The 17,723-nt window shown below is 44.5% G+C and overlaps 1 protein-coding gene across 6 annotated transcripts in view; it reads left to right on the top strand.

Moving 5' to 3' along the window:
• PRMT8 (protein arginine methyltransferase 8) overlaps positions 1 to 17,723 on the top strand; it is a 98,133-nt gene that overhangs the window by 3,342 nt on the left and 77,068 nt on the right. The window contains exons 2-3 of one of the 6 annotated variants that reach the window (XM_019464819.2): positions 5,495 to 5,587; positions 6,002 to 6,104. The exons of 4 other annotated variants lie outside the window; for them this stretch is intronic. The gene's annotated coding sequence lies outside the window, so the exon portion shown is untranslated. The remainder of the gene's footprint in view (positions 1 to 5,494; positions 5,588 to 6,001; positions 6,105 to 17,723) is intronic. One more of the 6 variants, XM_019464820.2, reaches the window with a different exon arrangement.

Below are 17,723 nucleotides of genomic sequence, written 5' to 3'. Positions count from 1 at the left end.
TTGCTAAAAATAGCTCCGAGTCAAGGCTGCACTTCTGTAAAGTGTTGGACCAGTGGGCACATAGCAGTCCCTGCAGCCAGGTGGCTGGAGTGCTAGAAGCAAGAAACAGCTTTCTCCTGCTCTTCCCTCCCCCCACTTCTGGGTTTCTAAAAAAAAAGTTTTCACAGGTCTCTAAGCCCCCGCACCCCAGCTGTTGCACGGGGTCTGGATGCAGACCCCTGTCAGATTCAGCAGTGTGCTGTAGTGGCTGCTGAGCTCCCCACCTTGGCCAGGGTTAAAGGCGTCCAGAGCAGGCAGAGCGGTGCGCGCCAGGCTATTTTTACTTGCTTCCCCCGCGGCTCCACGCTCCCCCCCCTTCTCAGCAGTTGCACATGCCAGGTCTGCTCAAGGCATCAATGAAAACAGCAGTAGAGGCGGCTGAGCTCCTGCAAAGAAAAAAAAAAAAACACGTCGCATGCCTGGCACAAAGGTGGGAGGGGGTAAGGAAAGACCCAGCTGGGGCTCCTTGGAGGAGAGGGATTCTGGGGTTCAGTTCTTAGCAACTTCCCTTGAGAAGGGGAGGAATTCAGACTTGGTCAAACGTGCCCAGTGGAGGCAACCAGGCGCGTGACAATCACTTGGTTTTCCTCCAGGAACTTGCTGTTTTTGGAACACACCAGGACTAGAGCAGTAGTTCCAAAAGCGGAGGTATTATGGGTTTGCCTGCATTATGGTGGGAGAGAGAGGCAAGGACACCTGTGTGTGTGTGTGTGTGTGTGTGTGTGTGTGTGTGTGTGTTGGTGGTGGCAGTGGTCCTTGTCGTTAATTCAACGTGTTTATCAAACACTGACTCTGTACTAGAAATAATTAGGTACTCCAGATTGAAAGATGAAGGCAACCAGGCCCCTGCCCGTAAGCAACTCACCGTCTGGTGGTCAGTAGTGCCCAACAATCCAGATAATTCTGTAGCACTTTTCCTACTTTCTGTTGGTGTTGTTTGCAAGCACTTTATCTCTTTTCCTCTTATAATAATCCTGTGAAGTAAGCAAAGGTTAGTATTCATTTCATATCCCCATTTTATAACTGAGGACACTGTGGCTGAGAGATCAAGCAGTTTCTGAAAGTCACCTGGTCAGCTAGGACAGTCTTGGAACACAGACTGTCCTCACTTCTTTTTTTTTTAAATTTTTAATGTTTATTATTTTTGAGAGAGAGACAGAGAGACAGAGACAGAGACAGAGTGTGAGTAGCGAATGGGAAGAGAGAAAGGGAGACACAGAAAGCGAAGCAGGCTCAAGGCTCTGAGTTTTCAGCACAGAGCCCAACACAGGGCTTGAACTCACTATCTGGAGATCATGACCTGAGCCAAAGTCGAATGCTTAACCAACTGAGCCATCCAGGCACTCCAGATTGCCCTCACTTCTGATTCACTGCCCTTTGCCCCACACTTGCTACTTCTAAAAAGATGTCATGTGTGAATAGGAGTGGGTTAAAGGAATGGGGAGGATAGAGATACTTTGGAAGGGAGAGATACAATGTTGGGGGTAGGCAAGGATGATGGGAGAAGCTGTTTCTCACAAGGTAAAGACAGGGAAAGACATTTGAATTGTTAGACAGGAAGGAAAAAGTGAAGAATAAAGCTATTTACGTTGTAAGCAAAGCCTCCCTCAATAAGTGAAGTTCAGAGCTAGGGCAGTGGGAACACTAGGGGCACAGGCTTAGTGGGCACGGTACGTTCTGGGTGGCACTGAGTGCACTCTTTAACTACTTTGGCCTCAGTCCCCTTTAACTTGAGCCGATTTCCCTTATGGTGCAGGGTAGGCAGAGGATATAAGGAAATACTGTGACAGTCCCTGGAACGTAACATACATGAAGCGATATCCGTATCATTTACACTTTGTCCAGCTACTTGATAGGCTTCTCCTCCTCAACTAAACGCATCATCACCTCTGCTCCCCACCTATCATCAGAAACTTTCTGATATGGCCTTCTGAAATGTCTGCAAAGCCTTTAGTCGGACTGTTCCATCCCACTATCCTTTTCGGTTCTCTCCCAGTGCCTGAGGCAGGTCATCTTCACTTTTGCCCTCACTAAGGCAGTAGCCTCTCAACTGTTGGTCTCCTTCTCCAATCCATCCTCATTATCATTGCTCAGTGGGTTTTCAAAAGCACCAAACTGCTCATGCTCACACATCTCTTTAAAATCTTACCATGTTGCCCTACTGAATACAGGATACAAGATAAAGTCCAGTTCCCCTAGCATAGTACACAAAGTCCTTTAATGCCTGTCCTATGCAATTCTCTGTACAGATCACTTTCTGCCCGAATACTTTTGTGCATACTTGTCCCTCTGCCTGGGCTGCTCTTTTCCCTTCTTCTCTGGAAAAAAAAATCTTCCTTAACCTGCAAGATTCAACTCAAAGGTCATTTCCTCTGGGCAGCCTTCCCAGATCTGCATTGATCCTCCACCCTCTTGGGGAGTGAGTACTCATTCTCCTTCTTCTGTGTTCTTAACACACGTTTCACTTTTCTTATTACAAGATGATTGGCTTTTTATATGTCTGTCTCTTCAGAACTTTTCTTTGGTATACCTTGTTCTTAACACTGTGCCCGACACATAGCAGATAATAAATGTTGATAAATTGTTGAATGTGAGCTGATTCATGTGATTATGTACAAGCAAGCTCATGAGCTTTCTGGGTTTTAGCCACTCAGGATATTCTGAAAATTGGGCTTCCTATCTCTCACCTCTCTGCTAATGTTGCGGACCTTTAAAACTCAAAATGACTAAAGATTCTGGGAATCAAGTTGCCGCAGTAACTCAAAGCATGGGTACATTTTGGCTATTCATGTACCTATTCAATATTCTGTAATTACTGACTCTTACTATGGGGTGTTCATCTGAATAGCAGATAAATGGATTAATCACAATGCCCAATTACGAACCATGGGGGGATAATGGACTTTTCTGAGCTGCTCCTTGCTTTACTGATTCTTAGTGAAAGCCTGATGCATTATTTATGGTGATGACTCCCTGATTGGGGTTTTAGCACCTCAGAGGAGAGCCCGAGGGGTGAGAAAAGAGTTTTAGCAAAGGAGTCATTTTGGAGACTGTTTTGTTTTGTTTTTTTAAATGTTCTATTGACTTACTGACCCAGGGAGTGATAATAATTATGGGTTGGGAAAAATCCTGCAATGGGACAAGGGGGTTAGTGTTATAGAGAGCACAGAGCTGACTTCTGACATGGTGTATGTGGCTAAGGGATCCCTCTCCTTGGGAAGTTCCTTTCAGCTGAAGTGTGTGGTCCCATAGCACAAAAGTCAGGGAACTGAGGAGGAAGAGAAGAAGAGGAGGCAGTATCCAGCCCCACTTCTTTGAGGATGGTCTGTATTCACATCTCCTTCCAAAGAGTGTGAAAGCTAACTTACCATGCCAGCTCTGGAACCAGACTGCTTGGCTTAAAATCCAGCTCTGAACTTAGTAGATGTGTTATGTTGAGTGTAACCTCTCTGGCCTCATCAAATTGTCGTGATAATTAAGTGAATTAATTTGCGCAAAGGGTTTAGAATGTAGTGAGCTCTGGATAGGTGTTTATGCTATTAACCTGCTAGCTTGTAGGAGTCTTGCTGAAAAAGTGCAAACTGGATGAGCTCTCCCACTTGCTTGCTTCTCCAGCTGAAGTGATCCATAAACCATAATCCACATTGATTTTTCCTCCCTCAGCAAACACCAATTTCAATCCTTAAGCAAGGTCAGGAGCATTAAGAAGATACCCATATCCCACCCCCTACCCCCGCCCCGTACTCCCCTCCCCCCAGGGAAATTCGGCTTTTCAGAGAGTCCTAAATTGGCTTTTGGCTGTCAACGAGGGTGAAACACAACACTCTTGTCTCCAATTCAGGAGTGGGTTTCATTTCCTCTTTGCTAACTGAAATGCAAAGTGATTATCACATACCAGTGTGGAACATGCAAACATCTGTAAAAACAGTACTTACACCTTGGAGTCTAGTGTGCCAGCAGGGGAAAAGTCGGCAGCATGACAACATGTGAACTGCCAAGGTAACTGGAAGCCGGATTGTGTTGTGTGAAATGCAGGCGTTATGTGCCATTGTGAACTGACTTGGAAAAAAGCATGGAGAGAACACAAGCAAAAAGTTCTCAAAGGGTCGCTCTGTCCTTGCTTCTGCTGCTGCACACACTTCACCCAGGACACAAAGTTGGCTGCTGGGTCTCTCATTGAAAAGTTTTAGGGGTGCCTGGGTGGTTCAGTCGGTTAAGCACCCGACTTTGGCTCAGGTCATGATCTCATGGTTCATGGGTTCAAGCCCCGTGTCGGGCTCTGTGCTGACAGCTCAGAGCCTGGAGCCTGCTTCAGATTCTGTGTGTGTCTCTCTCTGTCCCTCCCCTGCTCATGCTCTGTCACTCTGTCTCTCTCTCAAAAAAGAAATGAACATTAAAAAAATTTTTTTAGAAAAGTTTTAGAGAAGGTGATTTCTCCAAACTTATGTATCTCAGAAGGAAGTTCTTCCTTAAGTGGGGCTCAATGTCTTCTAGTGTAATCTGAGTCACCTTTGTTCATATTATTCTAAAAGGAGTTAAAAGCTGGCTGGTTGTTTTTGCATTTTGGGCTGTATTAGGGCTGTCTCACCCTCTTTACTGGCTTTTGTTCCAAGGTATTCCAACCCAGTCTCTGATATTCTGACATTAGCCTTCTCATATGAATAACCAGGAGAGGATTGTTCAAGAAAACTTGCCTTTCCAGTGTTACCCAGCCCATTGGATATTTCACACATCAAATGGCTTTTCTGCTTCACTTGTTATTAGAATTCCCTCAAGCATCACAGCTTTCCCCAGATTTGTAATGGGTGACCCATAAGTAAAGAGTTTTTTTAAAGTGTAATTTTATAAGAGCAAACAGCTTGATGTGCACTTTTTCATAAAGTCATAGAACCTTAGAGCTGGATGGAAACACAAATCATTTAAACTACAAGATGGAAAATCTTGTCCAGTATCACAGAGATCTTGAGTGCTGGTATTGAGACTGGTTTACTCCTAGGTCAAAGCCATTTATATGTTGGCATTTGTACACTGGCATTGGTCCTTTAAACATAGCATCTGATTTATTGTTTTTATATTTTTGTGCTAATTTTGTAGTATGTCCTGATACGTGATATCTGAAACCAGAGTTTCTGTACATAAGATCTAGGAACTGTGAATAATGAGATCTCTTTCCTTTTCACATGACATTTAAAATGCTTTGGCATATATCATCTTGGTCAATGTATACTATTGTGCATTACATACATACACACATGCATTATATAATGTATGCCAGATGTACATACATAACATATATGAGTTACATACTATCCCTATTGTACAGATGAAAAAGCCAAAGCACAGACACACAGACAGTTAGTGTTACTTGCCTAACATCCCACAAATAGTGAGTGGTAGAACTAAGATTCAAACTCTAGTTTTCTAGCCACCAAGACCTGTGCTTTCTCTTCTCCAGCCTACCAGGCTATGAAGGCACCTGAGGGACCAGAGTAGAAACTTAAACTATGAAGAGGAAGAATGGAGATATCAAAAGGAGATGTGAGGAATGGTGGGTTTGGAAGAAATTGAAAACAAGACTTCACCCCCACCTTTCGTTTTCCAGGGTTTCTTTTTGTGCCGCCACTACCACCCTGCAATCCTCACTTTTCACAGTCCTCAATGCGATGCCCTGTGGGTGGCAGGGACCTGATATGACTTGTGGCTGGGACAATCCTCATTCCACACCGCCTACTCCTGTAAGATATCCTTATGCACCAGCCTGGAGTCCTAATTGGTGGGCCAGAGGAGAAGCTCTTGTTTAACAAAGTATGCCTCTTTGGAAGCCAGACCCAAGGCCATTGGATTAAACCTGGACTCTCATCCAGCCTCTTCTGGGGGTGAAATGAATAGCAAAGATTCCAGAACAAGAACTTTGTTTTTTAAATGTATCTTGGTAATTTTATCGCTTATGTTTATTTTCTAGGGCTGCTGTGACAAAGAACCACAAACAGGCTGGCTTAAAACAACAGAGGTGTACTCTCTGGCAGTTCTGGAGGCCACAAGTCTGAGATCCAGATGCTAACAGGGTCAGTTCCTTCTGAAGGCTCTTAGGGGGAGCTTGTTTCTTGATCCTTCCCCAGCTCCTAGCTGTTGCCAGCTATGTTCAATATTCCTTGGCTTGTAGACACATTGCTGCAGTCTCTGCCTTCATCTTCACATAGGTTTCTCCCCTGTGTGTGTGTCTGTATTTCTTCTTCTTAAAAGGACACCAGTCATACTGGACCAGAGCCCACCCTAATCTAGTAAGACCTCATTTGAACTTGATTACATCTGCAAAGAGCTTATTTCCAAGTAAGTCATATTCCTAGGCAACAGGGGTTAGGACTTTTTGGGGGAGGGGGACTTGATTCAGCTTGGTTCAACCCACCACGTCATCTGACACAGTGTCCACATACAGTAGGTCTGAGCTGAAATGGCTGACAAATGACTGAATTAATACATAAAGGCCTCAGAGTAGTTGCAAAGTCGATGAAGGTAGTCTCCCTCCTTCAAGTCTCTTTCCTCCCGCTCACTCAGCGGTCCACTTTGCCCATGGACTTCTCAGTGTCTTTATCAGGCTTTCCTTCCTTGTGTAGTAGCAATAATTAAAACAAGAGCCGCCATCTTAATGTCTGTACTGTGCATTGGACAGTGTTAAGTACTTTGTAAGCATCACCGTATTTAATTTATACAACAAGATTACAATGCAACTCCTTCTATTTCTATTTTGCAGTTGAAGACATGGGAATCTGCGGTGGTCAGTTGTAGAGCCAGAAAGTAGCTGAGTTGGGGTATTCTCAGACTTGGAATGTGCTCTGCTGTTGACTCAGGCCTCTCTCCTTTTTTTATCCATATCACCAACCTCAAGCTTATTCTCGTCTTTGCCCTACACCAGCTCCCACCCACTGAAGGTTTTGGGAATCTGGGAAGGAAGTGATACACTTCCATGCAGGAGAAAGGGACTATAGCTAATTGGAGCCTGTCAGTAGCAGGCTCCATGTATTAGATCCCCTCATCCTCCCAGGAGATTTGCTTTGTCGTTGCCAGAGGAATTATTTTGGGGGTAGAGTTGTGAGCCCATTACCAGCTTATTTGAGGGGCAATTCTGGAGGGCAGGAGGGATAAGGATTTTCTTGGTTCCTTCCAAACAATTAAATCATGTGGGCCACTGACTTCTCCCCTGAGGCAGTTCTGTGTGACAGGAAGTGTGCAGCCCTTGGGACTGGCACGCCTGGGGTCGGATCTCAGCTTATCAGCCTGCTGCGCAAGTTACCATCATCATCTGTGCCTTGGCCCATCATCTATGATATGGTAATAGCACTTTATCCCATTGAGTTATTATGAGGATTAAATGGGTTATTTCACGAAAAACATACGTCTGGCACATGGTAAATGCTCAAGAAAGATTAGCTGTTATTTGTAATCTGGGCTTATCTAGTGCCATCCCAAAGGGGGAGTGGATGAATAAAGGGTCTTTACCACCGATGTCAGGGAACCAGTTTCAGTAGAGCTGGATGGAGCACAGTGGCCAGGGGAGGGCGTCTTTGATTCAGATCATACAATCATTGAATCACCAATTCATTTTCAGGTCAGCCTGCCAGAGCCATGAAGACAACTGAAAACAAGGCTCTTTAGCAGCCCCCTCCCAGGGGCCACTAGTCCTCAAGTGAAGTGCTTCAGTTACAGGAGGGACCCACAGGCTGGCTTACCCCACTCCAAGCTCTAGGAAGCAGGTGTTTGGCAACATCTTAAGAATGAAATGGAAACCTCACTCGGTCCCTAACAATGTGAGAGAAATGGGGGATGGGAGAGTCTCAATCATGCTTGATTGCAGACCTTTTGAGGGAAGGCCCATTATCACAGACTTCTCTGTGCCCTTCACAAGCCTTGCGGCTAAGAAGAGAGAAACTCCTACCTGTTGGCTACTGGGTGGATTGATAACTCTCCCCGCCCCGTTCCCACCGAGAGAAACTGAGGCACAGGCAAAAGGAAGAGGGAGGATGGAGATATTTCCCAGTCTCATGTGGCAAATTGGATGTTTAATTACTGAGTTAAACTCCCTGTCCTCTTAGCCATAAATCTAGCAGAATATATCACTGTGTGTGAGACCTCACCCGAGGGAGGTACAGCTAAGACCCAACTAGGCTAATGCCACTATAAAGGGAAGGCTATTAGCAAATTCATCAATTAGGCCCCCATTTGTAGCTCAGTTGTGAAAGGTAATCTCTTGTTAGCTGAAGTAAAGAACAGTGGTGGCCTTTCTGGAAAATGGAAGACTGTAATTCCCACAGAAGCCTTCAATTCAAGGACTTCATCTCTCTCTGACAAGCAGCTATGACAGCCCTTCTCTAAGGAGGCTCAATCAGACAGTCCCACAAAAATGATTACAGCCCATCATGAGTGTAAACAGGATCCTAATTAAGGAATGTCTATATTTACGTGCATTTGGTCGACTCTTGCCTCCAGGTACATAGTAGGACAGTGATGAATATTTCTTAAATGAATAAAGGAAGTCAACCTGTATATCATACATATGCCAAAGATTCTGTTAGGATCTTTTCCTACTCTCCCTTCTCCAGAATAAAAGCTATTTTCCCATGGAGGCACAGGAGAACATTTTGGTCTTCATCCCTTTGGGATTCTAAAACCCATTTTACAGGTTAGCCATGAGGATTAAATTTGATCATGGAATAAGACATAAAGAAGAATCTCTACAAACGTTTTATTCTTTTTCCTTCTGTTGTAACTGCTTATTAGGCCAGTGTTTTTTGTTTGTTTGTTTGTTTTTGTTTTTTTTTAGGGGAAAACCTGTAGTTCAAAGTCACTTCTAATGTTCCATTTGAGTAGACATAAATGACCTAATCCAGACTGTAGGGTGTGTGGGTGTGTTTATGTGCAGGGATGTTTATGTACACCTAAGTTTGTGGGTCCCTGATGCAGAAGTACATCCTTGTACGCTTATGTACTTATCCTACGTGGTTTGCAGTTTGTAGTAGGAGATATATAAGGGACACATTTAATCACTAGCCTGGAGCTTCCGAGCTCAAGCCAGTGTCTGATGAGTCAACACGGAGAAGCGTGTCCTATGGGGGACCCATGTTGGGGTGAGGTTGAGTGTGGGAATCTGAGGGAGAGTCTTGTAGAGACAGACCTGAATTTCAGGGTCATGAAGATTAGGCAGTGCCGACTTTGCAGCTGATGCACGACATTTATTATGCAACTCGGACACTGTGGTTTTCCTCTGGGCTGGGCTCTGAGTCACCTTCTTCTCTACCTACCCATTCTGTCCAGGTCATCTTATCCCCTCTCTTAGCTTTATTACTAGTTTATGTGTTGATGATTCCCAGACTCCAAGCTGTAGCCCAGATCTGTCCTCTGAGCTTGGACACACATAGCTAACTGCCTATGGGACACCCCCACTCAGATGTCTTGCTGGCTCCCTTGCGAGATAGCATTTCTTCCCACCAACCTGCCTCTCCTCTGCTGACCCTCACCCTGCTTAGTAAGAATCTACCAGTCACAAGCCCTGACTCTCCTATCTCCTTTCTTCATGGTGAGTGATGATTCTACATCCTGCAAGTTTGTTTCTTTGTCCTGAACCTGTCCTCCCCTTCCTGGCCCCACTTTTGTAATCCTGGTTCATGGCCCACTCTCGTTCCCCACCTCTTGCCTGATCTCCACAGTAACCTTCTGGACACTGTCCACACATCCTCCCTTCCTTGCTTAGATTTGTTCTCATAGAAGCATGAATGCATGTTCTGAAATGGAAATCTGATGATACTTCTCACCTCCTTAATCCCCTTCAGTGACTTTTCCATTTTCATTAGGAGAAAGGTCTCCTGCTTACCATAGCTCATAAGGCTCTGCTCGGTCATGCCCTAAGCACTTTTCCACCTTCCTTTCTTTAATTTCTTAGAAGTCTTTTGCTCCTATGCCAGCTATACTCAACTGCTTTCCTCCCTTTACTTCCTGGCAACCTACTACTCTCCCTTTAGATCTCTGCTTAGATGTCACCTCTTCTGGAAGCCTTCCCTGACACTACCCCCTTATCCAAGTCTGACTTTGTTCTCCCACCCATGTGATTCCATAGTACCTGTGCATCCTCTGTCATGGCACACATCACACTGTACTTGCTGATTTCCTTGTCTATAAGTCCACCATAAGTTTTGTGAGAGTAGGGGCTGTTCACAATTGAACAGCACCTACCACAGTGCTTAGTACCTATTAGAGGTTTAAAATCATTTGCTCAATGATCATTGCTACATGTATCTTTCCTGTACAGAAAATGTTCTACGGATGCTAGTGTTTAAACGGATATCTATCCATTCTCTCCCTTCCTAATGCAACTATGGTCAGTTACTTAGGATTCCACTATAGAAAGAAATCCTCCTGACCTGAAGCCAGGCTGTAGTTAAGCTGACACAGTTAGATGTTCACTGCTGATGGACAAAGCCAGAATTGCAAGGAGAAAGTTTATACTCAAGGAAAACTCGGTAAGGGGAGATTTTTGGATAAACAAGGGTCTAAGTTTAATGCCCTCCTGAACAGGTAAGGCGTAAGCCCCAGAAAGGGTAGGGGTCAGGGTTTTGCCTGAGAAATTGGGAACTACTGCACTTTAGCAGTGACAAGATGCAGCATAGAGACTATGGAGGCTCCCCTGAAAAACCTTGCTTGAGGCAGAGGAGTTCGGGGATTTGGATCAAACAATATATTTGTTCCCAACATCACTGACTGATGTGAGCAGGAGACTGAGTAGGGGATGTCCCAAGACAAGGGATCTGAACTGCCCTGAGGCTCTGGCTCCTAACTGCAGGCACTCCTAACTGACTTGGGCCCCAGCTGCTCTGCAGAGTGGACACAATTCCTGCCTAAAGCTTTGCAGAGGCTCCTTTATTCACCATTATCTTGGTCCATCACTGCTACTCACTCCTCTGTTTAAAGGTTAAAAATAAGATGCTCCATTTTCCAAGATGTGAAAAAAACTAAACCACTGGCTTGGGCTTCCAGTACTGCAGGGTCCTAGGATTTTGTCTACCAGGCCAGATCTGGTGGCTTTTCTTGGAGGCTTCACGGAAGCTCTGCCAAGCCCGTGCCCACCTCTTTTTCTTCTTCCAGCTCTGCTTCAGCATCAAATATCCACAGTCTTAGAGCTCTTGAGATCCATGCCCTCACCTCTGGAGTGTACCCCGTATGATCTAGTCAAGACAGTCAGGCTCTGTCCTAAGCACTAAGGAGGAAATGCCTCAACTTTTGCTTATTCATTCCAGTTCCTCAAGCCCTTGGCTGATACTAGGTAGTGTAGAAGGAGTTAAAAGCCAACAGACAGAACCCATGGTTCTGACTCTGTTGCCATCTGCCTTCCATAACTCTCAGCGACCAAATGAAAAATGGATGAGTTGATCCTAATCTACCCTACTTGATAGGGATGCCCCTGAACTAAATGAGACAATGGGCATAAGGCCATTTGGGAAAGGGAGGAGGTATTGTGCAAGTCTTAAACTTTGTTGTGATTCACTTGCTATCTCAAGTGCCTTCCAGTGCAGCATTATGCCAATTTCCCCTTATTGAGTTGTCAGTGGAGTTGGAGACAAGCTCATCGCCATCCTCCACATGGCTTCCCCTTCCAGACATGCCCACGTGTGCTAAATTCGTGCTGTTCAAAATGGGAGATGTTTTCCCCCTCGGTGGCAAATGGCATAGAAAGTGGAGGTTTGGGGAAAAGCAAAAAGATGCTGTCAATCTGGGCTTTGGCTTGGTGAGAAGCAGACCTCTTTTAGGGTCCTGACTTGAACAAAGCATATAAGGGTAGGCTGTTTGCAGGCAGCTGTTTATCTGGGGAAAAGTGAATCTTCCTCCAGAAACCACTGCCTTCATTTTTGCTCTCCACCTGCTGGCTCAGTCTCTTCCATTCTCTCTCACTTCCCAGGCATGGGCTTCTAGGCTTCGAAGAGCAATGGCTCTTTCTTTTTCAGGCAGGAGAGACTGTGAAGGGATTACCATTCAGGTGGTAGGGGTAGACAGCCACAGATTCTTGGTTCTGGACTCTGGGGGCCTGGATGTTGGAGAGAATCCAGTCTTGGGCAGCAGATCCTTTAATATCCACTTGACTAGGCAACTGATGGATAACCTTACTTTGTGCCATGGGTCTAGCCTATTCTGATGTGTACAGGGCTAAAGGAAAAGAAAGAGAAGGGGCACCTGGTGGCTCAGTCAGTTAAGCGTCTGACTCTTGTTTTTGACTCAGGTCATGATCTTACGGTTCATGAGTTCAAGCCCTGTGTCGAGCCCCATGTCAGATTTTATGCGGCTGTTGGTGTGGAGCCTACTTGGGGTTCTCTCTCTCCCTCTTTTTCTGCCCCTCCCTCACTCTCACTTGCTCTCTCTCTCTCTTTCTCTCTCTCAAAATAAATAAATAAACTTAAAAAGGGGAATTATTTGAGCTTCAAATTTCTTAAAGCCATACTTATTTGTCTTCCCCAGTGTGTGGTGCTGGACCATCATTTCTAAAGTGTTGGGATCTGGCTTATGTCCCAGATCAGGCCCAAACTAGGATGCTACACTCCTTTAGGTACTATGGCTGGTGCCAAAAGCTGAGCTTCATACTGGAGGCCTGGGGGAGCGATAATCCTATTTTACCCTTCTCTGACATGATCTTACTACCAACGTTGGAGACCCCTTTGTTATCCAGTATTTTTATGGACTCTCATCACACATGACAAATCAATAACATTGGACACTGTTGGTTATTGTATTTTTCTTGATAGCTTCTCCTTTTTGGTGTCCTAAGCCCTACTTTCTCCTGCCTCTCCCACATCTCTGACTGTTCTATCTCAATCTTTCATGTGGATTCTTCTTCCTATTCACCTCTTAGTGAGGCTGTCCCCAGATTACTGTCCCTGGATGATGTCATCCTCTTCTACATCTTGTGACATCCAGACCTGGCTGGATTTCCCTTTCTCAATATTCTGTAGGCACTTCAAATTCAACATGACCCAAACTGAGCTCCTTATCTTTCCTCTGAATGTGCTCATCTCTGTCTCCGTTTGTATGCCTGTCTCCATGACGGGCATTGCCATTCTCTCCATCGTTCTATCCAGAAATTAGGAATCATACTAGAGTCTTCTCTTATTCTCACCTCCCCTATTCTGATCCCAGGTAATACATAACAAAATCCTTTTAATTTTACTTCCTTAATCCTATTTTGTTAACATCTCCTTTTCCTTAGCCCACTGCCTTAGATCAGACACTAATTATCTCTTGTCTGGGCCCAGCTTCTGCTCTTGCTCCTTTCCAGTCCATTGGCTACACTGAAACACAATGCCCAGACACAGAAGAACTCAATGAATGTTAGTTGAATGAATGAATGAGTGAATGAGTTATAGGTAGAGATTGCCTGCTCAGAGGAACAATGCAAGGTGATTGTTCTGCAGCTGGTAGGCATTGTGAGTTAACATCAGGGATCACCATTCTTTATCTCATTTGGCCTTGGTGGTGATACTTGGATGTTAAATAATATTAGAATGAGGTCCAAGGGATTCAGGAAACCTGGCGATAGTCCAGGCTCTGCAATTTGCTTGCTATGGGACAGGTCTTTTCTGATGCTGTCTTTGACCCTGAGAGTACTGCAAAACAAAGAATCAGGGAGTTTGAGGTTCTCGGTTGCTTTTCATTTACCATGCAAGCATCATCCTTTGGGAGGAAGAAGAACAAATATTATGATAGAGAGTGAACCTGGATAGGTGGTTGAAGCCATATGGAGGTATTCTGGGAGTTCCTTACGTGAAGCATTGTTCAACATCCCCAGAATCACTCAATTCTTTCAGAAAGCTCTAATGTGGGCTTCTATGTCCTCTTTCTTTTTCTTTCTTTTATGACAGGATGGGCTTGATCTTGGGGATTCTGGAAGTCTTTTTTGCAGAGCTCTTACTCTTAAACCAAATCTAGTTTGTGCCTATTTAACAGATAATTCCTATTTAAGTTTCCCTTGTATTTCAGCTTGAGCAGGGATTTTACATTTAGGTTGAGTAGCTGGCTGATGACCCCAGTAAGTCCCTTAGGCTATTTGGGTCTGGTTAATGACACCTTACCTGAATCCAGGGGACAGGGATACATCTCTCATTGAGGTCCCTTTCTGGCTTCCACCTGTTAATTCTACTTTTCCAATTGCAGATTTCAGTGAATATAATTGTGCTCTATACTTGTACATACTATCTTCTCTTACCATGGTAAACTCCCTGTGATATCTTCTATGCTTTGTTGTACCTGGATATTTTTGGAGAGCTGGCTACTTGCCTCTTCCAGGCTACTTTCTTCATCAGTGTCAGGGAAGTGCACAGCGTCAGTGCTGTTCAAGGATTCTGGAGATGAAAACCAGTATATGACTAAATAGAGCACCAAAAGTTACTGGTCTCAGGAAAACATTTAGTAGCAACTATTTTAATTCAGTCATTGCTTCAGCAGATTCCTTCCCTACAGTATATTATTTTGCAGTAGTTCATTCTGTCCGATTTTAGATAATGAGCAATTACAATTATATCAGGTATTGCTCTAGTGGTTTCCTCCAAGGAGCCTAAGGCAACTTAGCACATCTTAGAATTCTTTTCCAGGCCCTACCTCTTGAAGGATAAGGAGGAACAAGGTGGATGAAGAGGGCAGGAGTGAGAGTGACTGTCTTTCAGAGAGGGAGGCTCTCAGGAGAGATGCTTCATCAAGGTCAGAGAGTTGGCTTCAGGGCCAGAGCCAGGGCCTAGGCACTGCTGGTCCTATATATCAGGCTACTGTGCTTATTTTCAAGTTTCTGCTAAATTCATCCTGTTTTTTCTGCTTCCTCCAAGGTGGTCTCTTATCCCTTACAGAAAGCCAAAGAGTTCAGTTTTCTCCAAGCTTGGTGCCTAATGAGCTCACTGACAGAGCCTTGGCTAGGTCTCAAACCAGGATCTTCTGGCTCACCTTGCCAGGAATGCCAGTGACCAGATTGATGTTGATGTGCGACTAGCATTTCAGGATGTGGACCAAATCTATTAGCTCCTTCACTGGGGCTCACCAATATGAGTTGGGTTAGGGGTCACCTTACCTCAAGGTGGGGTGTAGACAAAAATATCTGTAGGCCCTTTTCAAAGTGTGCTGGTGTCTTACATTTGTTCCTCCAGTTTTCTCTCCATCCTTCTCCATCCTTCTCTGTGCCCTGGAAGACTGAGCTATAATGGACTACATCAATAGGCTCCCTTTCCCAGCCCCTCCAAGCTTCTGGCTGGTTGAGTTCCACCAGTGGGGAGCATCAGCAGACTAAAGTAGGGAAAGAAGTGAAGTCAGAGTAATTATTCCTCCAGTTCCTTCCCCATGGGGCCACAGTTGACTCTTCCCCAGAACTGAAGTTTTCATGTAGTCCTTTCCATATAACCCTCACCATCTCTGGGTTCCAGTAACTTCTCTCCTCTTTCCTCATCCTACAGCTCCTGTGTTACGAGTCCTGAGGTACTCCCACTTTAGCTTCCATTGAAATACTTTTACTAACAGAAATATTTGATGGCATTCACTGAGTATTTACTATACTCCAAGCACCTTTCAAAGCTCTTTATATAGACTGTCAAATTTAATTTTTAAACAATCTTTGGAGTAGATACTAATAATGCCCTCAATTTACAAAGGAAGGAACTGAGATACAGAAAAATTTAGTGAATTTGCCAGTGTCTAGTAACCGATGGACCCTGATTCCAAACATAAACAGTCATACACCAGAACCCAAATTCCCACTGGTTACCAATGTGATCGCTGGACCAACCAAATCAGCACCATCAGGGAACTTATTAAAAATGCAATTCTCAGCCTTGCCTGAGACATTCTGAATCAGAGACTCTAGAGATGGATGTTGCAATCTAGTCTTCAGGTGATTCTGATGCCCACTCAAGTTTGAGAACCATTGCTCTACACTGAACATGGAACATGAATCTAAACACTCACCACTCTCTTTGAGTGAAATTCACTCTCCCTGTACCTTCTGGACTTGTGTGGCTGAATTAGCATGGCTGACTCCATTCTCTAACCTATTCTAGGCTGTCTTAAATACCATGCATTACCCTTGGCTTTGGCAGTTTCTATCTTCTGTATTTTGGTTATTCTGATCAGCAGAAGCTCAGGTTCCCCTCATGGTTTGTTTCTCAGGGCTGTGTATCTATTTGCCCCAGCCTTTTTCTTTCACTGACCTTCTTCTTTTTGCAGACCTCAGCTCCCCAATTGGGAACACAATGGTGATAAATAATGGGAAGACATGAGACAAACTGCTCACGTTTTTTTTCATTTGGTCTCATAGAGGCCAGCATTTAAAAATAAAAATATTTCTGGGACACCTGGGTGGCTCAGTCAATGAAGTGTCTCTTAATTTCAGCTCGGACCGTGATCTCCTAGTTCATGAGATTGAGCCCTATATTGGGCTCTCTGCTGGCAGCACAGAGCCTGCTTGGGATATTATCTCTCTTCCTTTCTCTCTGCCCTTCTGCCCTCAAAATAAATAAATAAATAAACATCTTTCTAAAAATCAAGATATTTCTGATCAAAAGATGACATTATGGGACACCAGCCACCTCTTATAGAAGGTGCCCATCCTCTACCTGCTGTAGCTCTCTGCTTACCCATGGTGGGTGTCATCACCTATATTCATGCACTCCACTGGTTCACATCACCAGTTTGGTCCCTGTGGACATGCTTTTTTGATTCTTGGGCCCCATGGTATTGAATCTAGTCCCTTTTCTTTCTGTAGTTGGGAATCCAAGGCCAGAGAGGGTAGAGGCTAACTCAAGGATGCACAGTGAATTAGTGGCAAGATGAGACTAGAAATAAGATATGTTGGATACAAGTATGACTTTGAATGGAAAATACTTTGGGCAGGGGCTGTCATTACTCATCCTACAGCTCAGGATCTTGACCTGGAGCAACACTGCTTCTCATAACTTTGTTAAAATTTGGGAGGCAGCTTCCTCTAGGCTTGATTCCATGTTCTGCCAATTTCTAACACAATGACCTTGAACTTACTTGTTTTCTCTGGGCCTCATTTTCCTTTCTGTAAAATAAGAATCATATATTCTTTCTTCAAAAGATTGTTGTAAGGTCAAGTGAAATGATAGTGAAAGTGCTCTTACCATAGTGCCTGGCTAACAAGTGGTAGCTGTTGTTTGTGGTGGTCAGTGTTGGTCAGGATTGCTACATGCTCACCTGTTTTGGGTGGATTCAGAAAAGTAGGCCTGGTTTGCATGTCACAGTTAGGCCCCAAGGGAGATGAGGCCACATGTGGGCCCCATTCATCAGGAAAGATTCCTGGGGAATGGAAGGGGAAACTGGACCCAGAAATAACTGCCTACAGCCAATTCTGAAAGCATGGAGGCCTTGAGTTCTGTCATTTGTTGGCATCAGGGACCTGGCAGAAGCCGCTTAAACTCTTTGAGCCTCAGTCTTCTCTGCTGGACCATTTGCCCATCCATCCATCCATCCATCCATTTAATTAGTCACTTCTTCAATAAGCATTTGCTGAGAATGTACTATGTGCCAACCCCATGTCATGCATTATGATAAGTCCTGGGGATGCAACCCAGTAAGAAACCATCCTTGTTTTTGAGGAGCTTATGCTTTAGTAGGGGAGTCAGACAGGATACCAGCCATTACAGGGGATTTGT

The sequence above is a fragment of the Panthera pardus genome, unplaced genomic scaffold (genome assembly GCF_024362965.1).
Source record: "Panthera pardus isolate Hobbes unplaced genomic scaffold, ASM2436296v1 HiC_scaffold_6, whole genome shotgun sequence".
NCBI lineage: Eukaryota > Metazoa > Chordata > Mammalia > Carnivora > Felidae > Panthera > Panthera pardus.
Note: the sequence above shows the minus strand (reverse complement) of the source record. Positions and strands in the feature narration are given on the sequence as shown.